We start from the raw sequence: 14602 nt of genomic DNA on the forward strand, positions 1-14602 counted from the left end.
TGGATGAGGATAATCTCAGACCCCTCACTGGTTCCTGGTGTCCCAGCCAGGCTTCACCTTTTATAAATTGACTTGTAAGCTGGTCCCGTTGTGCTTGATTTGGTGTGTGGACAATATTTTGAGTGCACTTGGGGAGGACAAGGCTTGAGTGATCCGTTTTTAACATTTGCTTAAGACGTGTTTTGCTTTATAGTCAGGTCTTTCTGTGTACGTGTTACCATGTCGTAACATTTTTAATAGTTTTTAATGTGATTTTATGTGAAGAAAGGCTTTTTCATGTCACCTCTCGCACACACACACACACACACACACACACACAAAACCACCATTATGGAAAATAGATCCAAATGGGAAAAAGTCTATGTCCATTACCCAAAGCCCTGGGGCCAGAGTAGAGACGCCTGAGTGACAGAATGGGCTCTTTGGATTTATGCTGGCCGGGAGTTGCTTCCTAGTGTTCTCCTCTGTGCCTCGCTGGCACGCCGCTCTCCAAGGAAGGCAGGGCCTTGCGGTACTTTTAACGCTTGTATAAACAGGCCTTTCCCCTAGCCTGGCGCAGTAATGATGTTTATCAAGTCACACACGCATTCTGTCTCCTGCATTTTTCATGCACCCAGTTCCCCGAGGCGACGCAGCCTGCTAATCAAACAGCAGCAAAGCTGGTGCGTGCGCCATTCCCCACTACCACTGATAATCACGCTCCTCCCGCCCCACACCCCGAAATGCGGTCCCGCAACCGGGATCCCACAGGTTGCCAGTTGCAGCTTTAATTGACAGATGGCCCATTACGTCCGCTCATGGGGGCTTTGTGATTAAGTGTGAGGAGGAGGTGGATGGCGCCCAGTCAGTCTTAATTGGGGAAACTGGCCATGGTGCGGGTGAGGGGGTTGGCTCCCAGTGTTATTATAAGTCCAGGGGAAAATAAACCCCCCCTCCCCACATCCTCATCTACCAGTTCAGCAGGTGGCTGAGGCAGCAGTAATAATCTAACTTCCAATTGTAATGATTCTGCCTGTGCAAATGAGCAGCCTTGGGGGAATTTGGTAAACCAACACAATACCTTGCCTTTCTCTTCCCTTTGAAGATCCCAAGCCTGTGTGCCGTGAGCCTGAATCCCTCCTCCCCTCTTGTGTGGAAAGTTAGTATTCCCCATGTCTGACCCAGAGAGAAAGTGGAACATTTCAGTGGCTTCACTAAAATCACTCAGAGATCCTCCGTCAGAGCTAAGAGGGGGAACCCAAGAGTCCTGACACACAATCTGCCACTCAGACCTCTGGATGCTGATCACTCTAAACATGGGCTGGGAGGGAGAAGGAAGGGCTGAAACTGCAGCTGTGTCTGTGCTGATGGATGCTGAAGACCTTTACAGAGTTTTGTGTGGAGATTGTTCCATCCAGCACTGATATGCAGCCACCTTTGGGATGGAACATGCAGCTGTTTAACCGCATATAACAACAGTACATGACTATGGGGGACAGGAACATAAGAACAAAGGGCCATACTGGGTCAGACCAAAGGTCCCTCCATCCCAGTATCTTGTTGTCCAACAGTGGCCAATGCCAGGTGCCCCAGAGGGAATGAACAGAACAGGTAATCATCAGTGATCCATCCCCTATCACCCATTCCCAGCTACTGGCAAACAAAGGCTAGAGACACCGTTCCTGCCCATCCTGGATAATAGCCATTGATGGGCCTATCCTCCATGTAGTACATACGTAGTCACCACTGTACACTTGTTTCAGTGGAAGCAGCAAAGAATCCTGTGGCACCTTATAGACTAACAGACGTTTTGCAGCATGAGCTTTCGTGGGTGAATACCCACTTCTTCGGATGCAAGTGGTGGAAATTTCCTGGGGCAGGTATATATAAGCAAGCAAGAAGCAAGCTAGAGATAACGAGGTTAGATCAATCAGGAAGGATGAGGCCCTGTTCTAGCAGTTGAAGTGTGAAAACCAAGGGAGGAGAAACTGGTTCTGTAGTTGGCAAGCCATTCACAGTCTTTGTTTAGTCCTGAGCTGATGGTGTCAAATTTGCAGATGAACTGGAGCTCAGCAGTTTCTCTTTAAAGTCTGGTCCTAAAGTTTTTTTGCTGTAGGATGGCCACCTTAAGATCTGCTATTGTGTGGCCAGGGAGGTTGAAGTGTTCTCCTACAGGTTTTTGTATATTGCCATTCCTAATGTCTGATTTGTGTCCATTTATCCTTTTCCTTAGAGACTGTCCAGTTTGGCCGATGTACATAGCAGAGGGGCATTGCTGGCATATGATGGCATATATTACATTGGTGGAAGTGCAGGTGAATGAACCGGTGATGATGTGGCTGATCTGGTTTGGTCCTGTGATGGTGTTGCTGGTGTAGATATGTGGGCAGAGTTGGCATCGAGGTTTGTTGCATGGATTGGTTCCTGAGCTAGAGTTACTATGGTGCGGTGTGCAGTTGCTGGTGAGAATATGCTTCAGGTTGGCAGGTTGTCTGTGGGCGAGGACTGGTCTGCCACCCAAGGCCTGTGAAAGTGTGGGATCATTGTCCAGGATGGGTTGTAGATCCCTGATGATGCGTTGTAGGGGTTTTAGCTGGGGACTGTATGTGATGGCCAGTGGAGTCCTGTTGGTTTCTTTCTTGGGTTTGTCTTCCAGTAGGAGGCTTCTGGGTACACGTCTGGCTCTGTTGATCTGTTTCCTTATTTCCTTGTGTGGGTACTGTAGTCTTGAGAATGTTTGGTGGAGATTTTCTAGATGTTGGTCTCTGTCTGCGGGGTTAGAGCAGATACGGTTGTACCTCAGTGCTTGGCTGTAGACAATGGATCTTGTGGTGTGTCCGGGATGGAAGCTGGAGGCATGAAGGTAGGCATAGCGGTCGGTAGGTTTTCGGTATAGGGTGGTGTTGATGTGACCATCACTTATTTGCACCGTGGTGTCTAGGAAGTGGACCTCCCGTGTAGATTGGTCCAGGCTGAGGTTGATGGAGGGGTGGAAGCTGTTGAAATCGTGGTGGAAACTGAGGCTGGGAGACATTCCTCTAGGAGATCGTGTGGGGATACAGAGACCTAATCAGCCCTAGTTCTTCCCTTTAAATCTATCTAGCCATCTTTCTTTCTTTCTTCCTTACAGACCCCTTTCTGTTTGGTCCTCATCACCCTAGTATTCTAGGCTTTCAGATTGAAGTAGACCCTTTATGAACTCTTTCTTTAAATGGGAAACAGGAGCTGGGAATTTTGCTTTAAGAGTTCAAAGCCTCTTTCTAAAATGTAAAGCATATTTACATTGTTTGCATCCTATGGCGGGGAAACAAATGCCTCTGATTTGTGAGCGGCTCCCAACCCGCTGCCCATTTTTCCAGGGCTGTGCATAAATAACACAATTTATTCAAAGGAACCCTTTCTCCTATTTACATTTATATTGAATAATTTAAAACACCTTCCCCATTTCCATAAATTACTCCCCCTAGGATGGGGAACCTGCCTGTGTTGAAGGGATCTGCTTCTGGGGGGAATGTCTAATTACATTAACACATGCAACTACATTAAAGTGAGGGCTGACCCTAGGGAGGGGGCAGCTGCGCTGACAGGGCGAGAGGGGGGTGCAGGGTTTTGGGATGCTGCGTGGCAGCTGTGAGTGGTGGGACCTGGGAGGGGTGGCAGGTCTGAGCATTGCAGTGAAGGAGGCTCTGGGTTGGGGGTACCCGAGTGCAAGGTAAAAAGAAATGCTGAGCAGGACGGGGCGTGCGGGGGGCTCAGTCCTGCATCAAAGGGAGACCAGCAGGGGACCTGATCCTGCATTGCTCAGGAGGATGCGAGAGCCTGACCCTGCACTAAGAGAGCACAAAGCACATTAATGAGAGCTCCACCCCCCAGCTACCCTACCCATGTCTAGGGTGAGGCCAGAGAAGGGAATGCAGAGCTGAGCATCTCCTTGGTGCGAAAAGGAACCTGTATAAGACCATGTCTCCTCAGCCCAGCTCCTGGTCCCTCTTTTATCCAGGGCTCTTGTCAGCAAGGGAGTGGGTGCACAAGGGGTTTGGGACTTGCTCCCGCTCAGCGCACCGAGTCCCCGCTCATGCTCACACCGAGACTCAACTCGCGTTGCCACTGCAGTATCTCAGCCTGTGCTTCCCGCTGGGCCCCAGGCCAGGGCATCCCAGATCCAGGGCTACGAGGGTTGCCCAAGGCCAGGCAGTGAGCTAGGGACAGAGCTGGGAGCAGAATGCTGATGGGCCTGATTCTGAGCTTGCTTGGGCATGTGCTGCCTCATTTATCCACAGCCTCCTTCACTGGGTGGTACTGTGGAGCTCACTCCCTAGGCCTGGGGAGCTCCACTGCTCCTGAACTCGAAAAAGGCCTTGGCAAGTGGGCATTCCTGCTCTGAGCGCCAAGGGACGGCGCCAAGCGCATCTTCACCCTCAGGAGGAAGAGAAGAAAATAATCAGTCCATCTTGGGCCTTTCCATCAGGAACTGAACTCCTCCTCCACTCCTTCCTCTGCTCTAGGCTCCATCCGCAGGACACATCACAGACACACTGGAGTAGCCTGGACATTTCCCGCTGGGTGGCTCCATCTCTTACTGGAGATTGCAGCGGTTCAGAGTAATTAGCAAAGGGGAATAACAGCCCTGTGTAAACAGACATCTACCACCTTGGCTGCCTCTGACATCAGCAGCTTCTTGCTCAGAGAGTCATTCCGGGATGGTGGCCTGGAGTTTAATTTCCTTGAATTTAATTTCCTGGCTTGGTGAAGGAAGGCAGGAGGGCTGCGGGTCCATCGCCACAGACAGCAGAGGATGGGAATCAACTACAAAAGGAAGGAAGAAAACTGCAGTGTTGTGGTGCACGGGAGTTGAATTATGACATGATGGGAGCCCGGACCCTCCAGCACTGAAAGCAGCTGACTTGTGGGTCACTATTTCAGGGATAAATTTAGCAGAAGGGAAAAAGAATCAGGGTATTTGCAAGCTAGTGTCCCTCCTCCTCTCAATGGTTTTCCCTTCTATTTTCATACTTTCCCACATTGGTCTGAGTGACTCCTGATGGCTCTCGAAGAGGTGGTTCCCTAGGGACTGGCAAAGACATGGGGGAAGTATAAGGGGCAAGGAGGATACAGAAGCGATGGGGCCTGGGTGGAAGGTGATGGGTTGATAGCCCTGGAGACGGAAGCCCTCTGTTCATCTACAGAGCAGGTAATGCACCAGCCCATGCATCACTCCATTGTGCCATGTCCTTGACCCTTACCATGGCCCACTGAGTCCTTGACCACTCTGGTGAGACTGCCAGTTCATGGCAGCTGTCATGGAGGTTTCTGAGCTGTGGATCCCAGTCCACTGGGAACTGCATGAGACCCACCACACTTGTTTCACACAGGCCCCCAAATTTCCACCAGCTGGTTACAGCCCTCAGTTGCTACCAGCCTGAGTTAGATTCAGAACACTGAACAGCAGTGAAAGACTTTGCACCTCATTACTGATCCCTGGAGTCATCCAATTCACAGATCTTAGGAACATTAACCTTTCGCCGGCTTTTAAGGGGTACTCAATGGACTCTTCAGCCCAAACCCTCTCTTTCAGCACATGTAGCCCCGGAATACAGAGGGCAACGCACCAGCAGAGGGATCTCATGCATTTGGGGCTACCGCCCGGGACAACAATTCACTGATCAGCTAAGGGATAGCAGCATGGACACTTCTTGATCACATGAGCCTTCTTTGAGTCCACTGAAGTCCAAGTTGCTCTCCTAGGGCCCGATTCAGGATGCCCAGTGCTCCTGGCCACCACCCAGGAAAACTTGATGGCAAATGTGGAGAACAAATTCTTTACTCTGATTCTGGATTCTCACCCCCCACAAAGCTTCAGATGCCACTTGGCAGGCAGGGGAGAGACATGCAGTGGAGCATCCCAGCCCAGCCACATGCATGCTGTTTGCTAGTGACAGCAATGTGTGACTCCTCCTCTGGGATGGGTGATCTGCATGGGGAGGAGGTGTGGGCCCCAGGTGGCCAGAAGAGAGGGGTGCTCAGTCACTCTGCTTTGAGAGCATTGTTATTTATTACTGGTAGTAGTGGAGTGCGTAGGAGCCACAGTCATGGCCCAGGACCCCATTGCACTGGGTGCCATACAACCCAGAACAAAAAAAAGTCCCTGCCCCAAAGAGCCCACAACCTAAGTAGGAGACAAGAGACAGCATATGGCTACAGACAGACCAATGGGAGAGTACAAGGAATCAGTGAGACCATATTCATCAGCATGACAGGCAGTGGTCACAACACACCAGCAGCCTAACCATGGTCAAGTCTTTTGTAGGCATCATGGTGAAAGAGAGGATAAGGACTCAAGGAATGGCAGCTGGGGGTGGATGAGGCCCTGTAAGTAAGTGTTATAGATACTTATGCGTGGGGCATTTACCTGCAGAGATCCTGTACATAAACATACATGTCCAGCTGGTGTAAATTGGTCATGCTGATTGGTATCAAGTGAGGATCTGGCCCGCTGGGCTAGTTCTGCTTTCACACTTTTATAAGGTAGGAGTAATTCAGGTGAAGTCAAAGGGCCTGGCTGACTCCTGCGTAACTCACGTTTTAAGGCTGTGTAACTCCACTGGGCACCAGAGTAGCCCAACACAAACTTGGAGCAGAACTGAAGCAAGCCCATGGTAATTCAGGCCCAGTGGACTAAGCCTTTAATTGAGAGTGAAATAAAGCCACCTGCGTATAATACCTCCCTAGAAAATTCCTCCTTAAAGTAATCTCCCTTTTCCTGGCCACTGCTAAAATTTCAGGCTTAGAAATTAATTATCATTTTAATGTTGCCATTTATTTTACTGCTGGCTGTACAGGGAGAATAAATCCAGCTTGAAAATAAATTGTGATTACGGTGTCCACACTTCACAAGCTTGTGATATTGCCTCTGTATTAATGAAATATTATTGACTAATTCTATTGAATTTAGCAAAAGCCCCCCCGCCCCGCACTGTGCTGAAGCAGAGCTCTTCGAAATTAAACAGGAGTTCAACTCCTGGCATTTTGCAAATGGTTACATCAGAAAGAGAATGATGAACGTCCTTTCATTACTTACCTAGAATAGCTATTTGCCATTCCCCATCCTTAGTGTCATTTATTTCTCTGGGATCTAATTCTCAGCAGATGCCTCTGGTAGTGTTTTATGTTTGAGGGTCCAGATACCCATTTAATTAACTCCATAATTGTACGGTAACTGCTGGTCCTCTGATTGCACAGTAAGCATCGGATAGATTAAGACAGTAATTTCATGGTTATTTCTGTCTTCCCAACTAGTGGTCTCTGAGGGAAAAGATCTCGAGGTCCCGTATTCAGTTTCTACTCAGGCAAAGCTCCCGCTCAAGTCAATAAGAGCTTGGTGCATAAGGACACTCAGAAATACCTGAGTAAGGGCCTTAGGATTTGACCCACTGACTTTATTAGTAGTAATAGAGTCCCCGTTGTGCTGGGTGCAGTAGAAACACAAAGACAAAGGATGAGAGGGGAAACAGGGGCAATGTCTTGCCCAAGGGCACGGAGCAGGTCACTAGACTGCTGGGGATAGAGCACAGATCTCCTGAGTGCTCCTCCCTATCGTTATGTCCCACTTAAGCCTGGGGGCTCATCTGATACCTAGACTTCGTGCTGTCCCTCTGCACAGGAGTGTAGGTTAGCCCTGAGGAGTTTGTGGTGATGCTGGATTCCTTCGTACAGGGCTGAGAGGGGTTTGCCATGTCGCCCCAGGGCTGTTCTGTGCTGATAGCTACATCTCCCTAGTCTCCCTTGCACCACGTGGGAGGAGACAGCGTGGAATTTATAGGGAAAAGGGTGGTGGACCAGACAGAGGGGAAAGGCAGCTATGTAGCAACATCCCTCCCCCTCACAGCTGCAGCTCCATGGGGACAGCATGTGAGCTCAGCTCTGTCCCCGTCTGAATGGGGCCGTGGGGTCAGGAAGCAGCTGCTCGACCCCCCCATGTTCCCCTGACTGATCTGCACAATACACAGATCTAGGGGCTTGATGTCCAGGCAGCCCTTTGCTGTCCGATTCCTTATTGAAAGTGGCAGCATCTCTGGAGGACACAGAGCAGAGTTCAGAGTGCAGCTCCTGCCTTCATCTTTAATGCGCTCGCCCCGTAGTCACTCTCAGCGATGGAGGCAGGTGTACAGCCACACCGGGAGAAAGAGATGGATATTGCTTGGAGCTGCCTTAGGGAATTGTGTTAATAGGCCTGGAGGGAGAGAAATTGGCAGAAGTTGGGAGAAAACCCTGCAGCAAAATTAGGATGAGAGAAAGAGACAACTCTCCTGACCCCAGTTTCACCACTTTCTTTGCCTCTCAATCTCTCTCCCCCTCCTGTAACTGAGTGCTCACTAGTATCCTGGCCGAGATTAGCTCTCTTTGAAGCCATTCTCCTATCTGTGCAGACAGGTTTCCCAGGAGTTCATGGCATTCGAAGCACAGGTCCATAGGCAGTGAAGGCTCCCTGGTTGCAACTGCATCATCAGTGGATAAGACCCCATATAGCCATGCAGTGTGACGCTCTCAGGTTTATTAACTCAAGCTTTCTTAAAGATATTAAAGCTTGTGGCACAGATGCAACATCCATTCCATTACTCAGGGTGGATTCTATAATATTAGCTCGGAAGCAACTTAATAGCACTTTCAAAGCAGCAAGAATTTACAGTGGGTCATACTCCCCCACTTCATCTCCCTCTGGACCGATGTGTCATGACTTTGTATTCTCCCCTTCCCTGTATGGATGCATATCTGACCTAAACCGCCTACTGTCCCTGCAAAAGATATGAATCCGAAATTCTCAAAGCCTTAGTGACAATGCAACACAACAAGACCCATTGAAGTCAGTGGGAGTCTTCCCACTGAGTGAATGGGCATTGGATCAGGCCTTAAACAAGAAGACATTCTAAGTGACTTTTTAAAAATCCTAAACAGGTAGTAGAAAGACAATATGTGATCTAGAAAGTAGAGTGAATCAGTGACAACTGGTCTTGGCAGAGATCAATTGAACCTAGAACAAACATACAAGTGTGAAAATGCCTTAGAGTGTGCCTCAAAGCTGAGATCATCTTGCATCTTTCTGTTGGTTCTTCAGCTGCTAGAACATCTGGGGAACATATGGCGTTGACGGCACTTGTCACGATGCTTCTTGCATTGGAAATTTGATTTGGGTACCCCGAACAAGTCTTCATTCCAGATACATTTTCCAAAGACCCAAATTGTGATATCCCTCAAAGCACTGCATAGGGGCCCATTAGAGAGTTTGTGTTTGAACATTTGAAGCAATTATTCATGTTCATCTAGCTCCAAATAGCTACCAAACACCATGTGTTTTTCCTCAGTGTTAATAAAAGCCTAAATGATTCTTCATTAAGAAGCCCATTAAGAAGCCTGCAGTTTCCTCAGAGCTCATTAGAGGATATTCTCACCATTAAATTATCACACTGGAGTTTTACAGAAGACTGAGGAAAGATGCCCTATTGTGATTAATTCATGATAGATTTTCTCTCCCTTCCATACAGTCTGTTCCCCAGGCTCAGTTTTGCTAATTTCCCAAACTCTACATTCCTTGGAGTGCAGCTCTGATCCTTCAACTTCTCTCTGTAGGGAGGGTTTCCCCAGAGCTGTGACACAGTGAGTCTGCAATCCGTCTTTGCAGCCTTTCCCACCAGTTTTTGACGTGCAGCGGGACCTCCGCGCATCTTTCTCGGCGGGAGATCATTGCTCCACTTGAAGTTTCCAAGCCTTCTCTGCAGGTCATGTTTATGACAAGGACAATGAGAAGACTGGCAAATCTGGAACTGAGCCCATTTATTGGCACCCATCTTAGGAAGAACGCGGCCCAGCTTCGGTAGCGCATCCCTTAACTGGAGCTGTCCCTGGTGCTGAATCACGGAGTTGCTGCTGAATGGAGGAGCTGAATGGTGTCTCTCTCCCAAGACAAGAGAAAGCCATAAACAATGTTATTTACACTACCCACAAAATGGCAACCTCCTCTACACCAGTATGCAGGCTCTGCTAGCAAGCCCTTGGTTTTTTCGCTGTAATTCCCTACATACCAAAGGCTTAGGAAAGGGAGCAGCCTCACCAGGCAAAAACCTGAAGTAGAAAGGGCAAAGCAGGCCAGAGCGCAGAATCTCCTAAATTAAGTCTATTCCAGGTCAATTTGTGTCATCCTCCTCAACCCAGGAACAAATCGCACGATCGAGGGATTACTGTCTTGTGGGAAAACCAGTTGTTTTAAAATAACAGAGCTGCTCTAATCTCCCACCAAGTATTAAAATCTCATTTATGGTGCATTATACAATTGGCCTTTTGAACAGTCAAAGGCCATAAATGAAGTTTATGGCATCCCGAAGTCAAATCTGGGGAAAGCACGAGAGATGATCCGTTTGGCTGGAGAGGATGGAGCAGGAAGGGCCAGCGTGGCACAATTATTTCCATCCATTCAGAGTCACAGGGAAATTAAGTGCATTAACTGAGCTGCCAGGCCCTCCTCAGAATGGGGCTTTAAATGATATTGATGCGGTGCTAATCGGTGTGCAGTTTGTCTTGTGCATAGTGCCGTTCAGCACTTGGAAGCAGCCCATGGGCAGGAGCTTTAGAAATATTTTCTCTCTTCAGTAGGATCCATTTCTGTGGGTTTGGAGTGTCAGATCCTGCAAAACAAATTCCAGTCCCATGAGCCACCCAGTTGGGTCAGGGCCCCAAAGTGCATTTAACTGAGGTACCCAGCTCTTGGGAGCCCAGTCAAAATAACTTCCCAGGCAGGATTTCTTATTATTCTTGTTATTAGGGTAGGGCCTAGTGGCTCTGACTGACATCAGGGCCGCCTAGGTGCTGTACAAGCGCACAGTAAGAGACAACCCCTGCCATAAAATGCTTGCAGTCTATGTAGACAAAGGGTGGGAAGTGAAACGGAAGCCCAGGGAAAGGAAGCTACCAGCTCATGATTACGCAGCAGGGCAGAGGCAGAAATGGGAAATAAAATGCAGGTCTCCTGAGTCCCAATCCGGTGCCTTTCACACTTGGTCATGTTGCTTTGCTTTAAGCTAAGAAGACACAAAGGCTCCCATTAGCCTGGTTTCGTAGCCCTGGGAAAGTCGACTAGCCAGGCCAGATCCCCAGCTAGTGTAAATCGATGTAACTCCACTGATATCTGTGGCGCTCTCAGGGGTCGTCTAGGTACACTTAATGTAGCCTCAGCATGGGGGCGGGGCGCTGGATTAGCTGACCTCTTGAGGTCTCTTCCACCCCTAACTTGCCATGATTTCTACAGTAATACAGTTACACGGCTTTACGGCTGAAGATCTGCCCCACCGTATCCCCTATGGAGGGCTAAGTTTTTCCTCAGATTTTACTCATGGCCTGGCCCAGCTTTCATGAAACCAGTGGGAGTTTCGCCAGGGTGAGGAGCAAGTGAAATCTGAGGAATGACTCCAAGGTCTGGCCCGTGGTCAGTTTTTAAACAAAGAGTCTGAAAATTGCCCTGCTTCCGAGTAGGAGAGAAATAAATTCCCCCCTCCCCCCGAGATAACAGTTGACTCCTTCCAGATCTCCTCCCACCAAAGGCCTGCGGTCTCAGCACCCCAGGGCACCTCCTTGTTGGACCAAGGCTTGAAATCTAGAGCGATAACTGTTGCCTTAGGGAAAACTCTCTCAAGATGAGCTGATCCCTTCCAGTCCTATTGACTTTGGTGAGCTTGGAGGTGCTTAGCGCCTCTCAGGAATTGGCCTATTGTCATCAATGAAGGCTTTGCCCAAATAAGAATTGAGAAAGGATTTGACTCCTAGTGTCCACCCAGGCTGAGTGCTGCTTTCCTGCCAGTCCCTGCTCTGAGGGCAAGCGGCTGTGTTCTTCCCGCTGCTCAGAAAAATGAAAGTTCACCCTCTTCTTGCCAATCCTCAGACAGGGTCTAAAACTCCGAACCTCACACCTTTTACCACGCTGCCTGGTTCTTGCATGCACACCGAGCGGTAGCTAGGGACAGACGGTGGATTGAAACTAACCCACAAAGCATTCAGCGAGCAAAGCCACGTAACCATGTCTCCAAGGATCACGTATCTCATTTCTAAAAGACAAGCAGAGTCCTGGCCAGCCACAAAGCTTCTGTAACTATTTAGAGAGTTATTATAAGCAAGGCCAGCCTTTGGGTTTCGGGAGCCCCGAAGTGAGGCTGGAGTAGCATCCCCTTTGGGGCCAGGCATGAGAGTGTATAGCAGGGATTTGGACTAACCAAATGAGAGCTGCAGGATTTCACTTCAGAAGAAAGAGGCCAAACGCAACGGCCTCTCTCCTCGCCGAGGCTTAATTAATTATTGTTAGTGAGGCGCATAGAGAACCACAGATGAAAAGGGCTACATGCTTGCAGAGCATCATCCTCATTGTTATTAGCAAGCAGGGATGTGCAAACACACTTACTCCTGTGAGTGCCCCTTGCCCCAGTGGGGCTGATGTTCCCAGACTCACTGGGGCCACTTGTCTACCTCAAGTGCCCTCAAAGCTGGCTCTGAGCAGGTCCTTTGCCTCCTCGCTTTCTTCTCTTGTTTGCCAGACATGATTGTTTGAGTTTCTCACAAATAATACTAGCAATAAAAAAAGCTCATGCCACATATGTGATTGAAGCCCACATCCAATCCACAGGTGAAAATGACACGTGCCCTTATAGATTTCAGATTCTGGGTAGCAGAGTGTGATGTAGCTATATGAAGAGCAGCTGATGCAGAGAATCTAATCTATCATCTAATTTTATTATCTCCAAGGTGACTGTCATTTCAGTGTCCATCCACCTCTTCCTCTCTAAAGGCCAAATTCCATTCTCAGTTATAGCGGTACAGTCCCATTGACTGCCAGGGAGTTGTGCTGGTGGAACCTGGCGAAGAATTTACCCTGAAGTGAATGAGTGTCTCTTCCATTTCACTTCCTCCTTCTCTCCTGAGCTTTAGCCCACAACAATCAGGGGGAGGGCCCCTTGCCTCAATGAAAGGTGACACGTATGCTGGGACGCAAGAAAATACACTGTGAACGGGGAAGTGCCTAGGGGATGCTGATCAAGGGGGAAATGAAGGAGAGTGACCTGCATTCAGGTCAGGATTCTGAGTAAAAAAAAACCAAACTCCTTCCCCAGATGCTGTTTATCAGGGACTGGAGATAACTTTCAGAGGAAGAACTACTGAGGCGTCCCAGCCATGGATCACTGCTTTCCTGTCAGACAGAGGGAGCCACCTGTCCAAAATTGGGTGCTTAGCTTTAGACAGTCAGAGCTGAATTTTTTGGCCATAACATTTAATGTAGAAGGTGTCAGGCGCCCCTGAGCCAGAGACAACACACCTCTGAGGCTGGATGAATCAGTAAGTGAAGGCATCTCTCAGACGTTGCACCTGGAGTTTTGGTGCATCTCCTTTGAAGGATGGGTAGGGTGTTATTTCGCTGTGACTCAGCAGACACTGCTGTTGCTTTTCTAATGATGCCTGGTCTTGGGAAGGGCTTGATGAGGTCCCTTGGTGGATGTGATTGATGAGATCAGATGTCATGAGCAAACAGTTGCTGTGATGGATATTTGAAAGCTGGGACCCTGCATATGGGTGTGTGTGTCAAGAGGAACTTCAGTGAATCAGCCAGCAACCATAGTGGATTTGCAACTTAATTAACTGACTCTGCTCAGCTGGTGCCCTGTTGCCGCCTTGCAGATTTAAAGAGGTGAGTCACCAGCTGAAGCAGAGTTTAGGGTGGCATTGAGCACAGGGACAGACTTCCAGGATGGGCGAGTGAGCTTCAGCTCATCTCTGCATCCCAGACCTGCTCTGTAAGGGCTCCCTACTCCATTCAAACAAGCACACATGCACATGTGTGAACACAGGCTCACATGCACACACATGTGCATTCACATGCACACATTTACTCTATACACACATGTGCACATATGTGTCCCTGCACATTTTCCTTGGCATCAATCTTCATGGTCATTCCTTTCCTCACCAAAGGACCCCATTTCTCACTAGAGGAGAGTTCGGTTGCTTTGTCCATTCAGTTCTAAAGCCAAGGCAGCCCCTAGCCTAGAACGATATGATCCCCCATTACTGAGCTGACAGGGGAACCCAGTCTTTCTTCATTCACTTTTAGGCTTCCTCTATGCCAGGGCACCCCCTGATCTACTCACAACCTATCCCCGTTCCTTGAGCGAGAAGATAATTCCTCTCCATTCATTCAGTTCTGTACAGTTCCTGGTCTGATGCACCCCAGCCCTCTTTCACTCATGGATAACAGCTCCCTTTTATGGGCAGTGCATTATGTTTTAATCTCCATCATAATCAGCCATTTAAATCAAGAGCACTTGGGATTATCTGCTGCCATCTTTGGAGGAAAATGTGCCTAGTTTAAAGGTATTAAATGATCTTTATTCATTCCATTCAGGAACGATGATCTTAGCACAGACTTAGAAGAGGATGGTCCATCTTATAGCTGTTGCCTTGATCTGGATGCAATTTTTGGGTCTGACTCAGAACATTTCCAGAGTTTTGGGGGCATTTGCATCTGAGGTGTTAGCTTGGGGGCCCATTTCTACCTGATTTCAAAGCTAGGCGGGGAGGATTAACAATGTTGAGG

The sequence above is a fragment of the Mauremys mutica genome, chromosome 22 (assembly GCF_020497125.1).
Source record: "Mauremys mutica isolate MM-2020 ecotype Southern chromosome 22, ASM2049712v1, whole genome shotgun sequence".
Classification (NCBI taxonomy): domain Eukaryota; kingdom Metazoa; phylum Chordata; order Testudines; family Geoemydidae; genus Mauremys; species Mauremys mutica.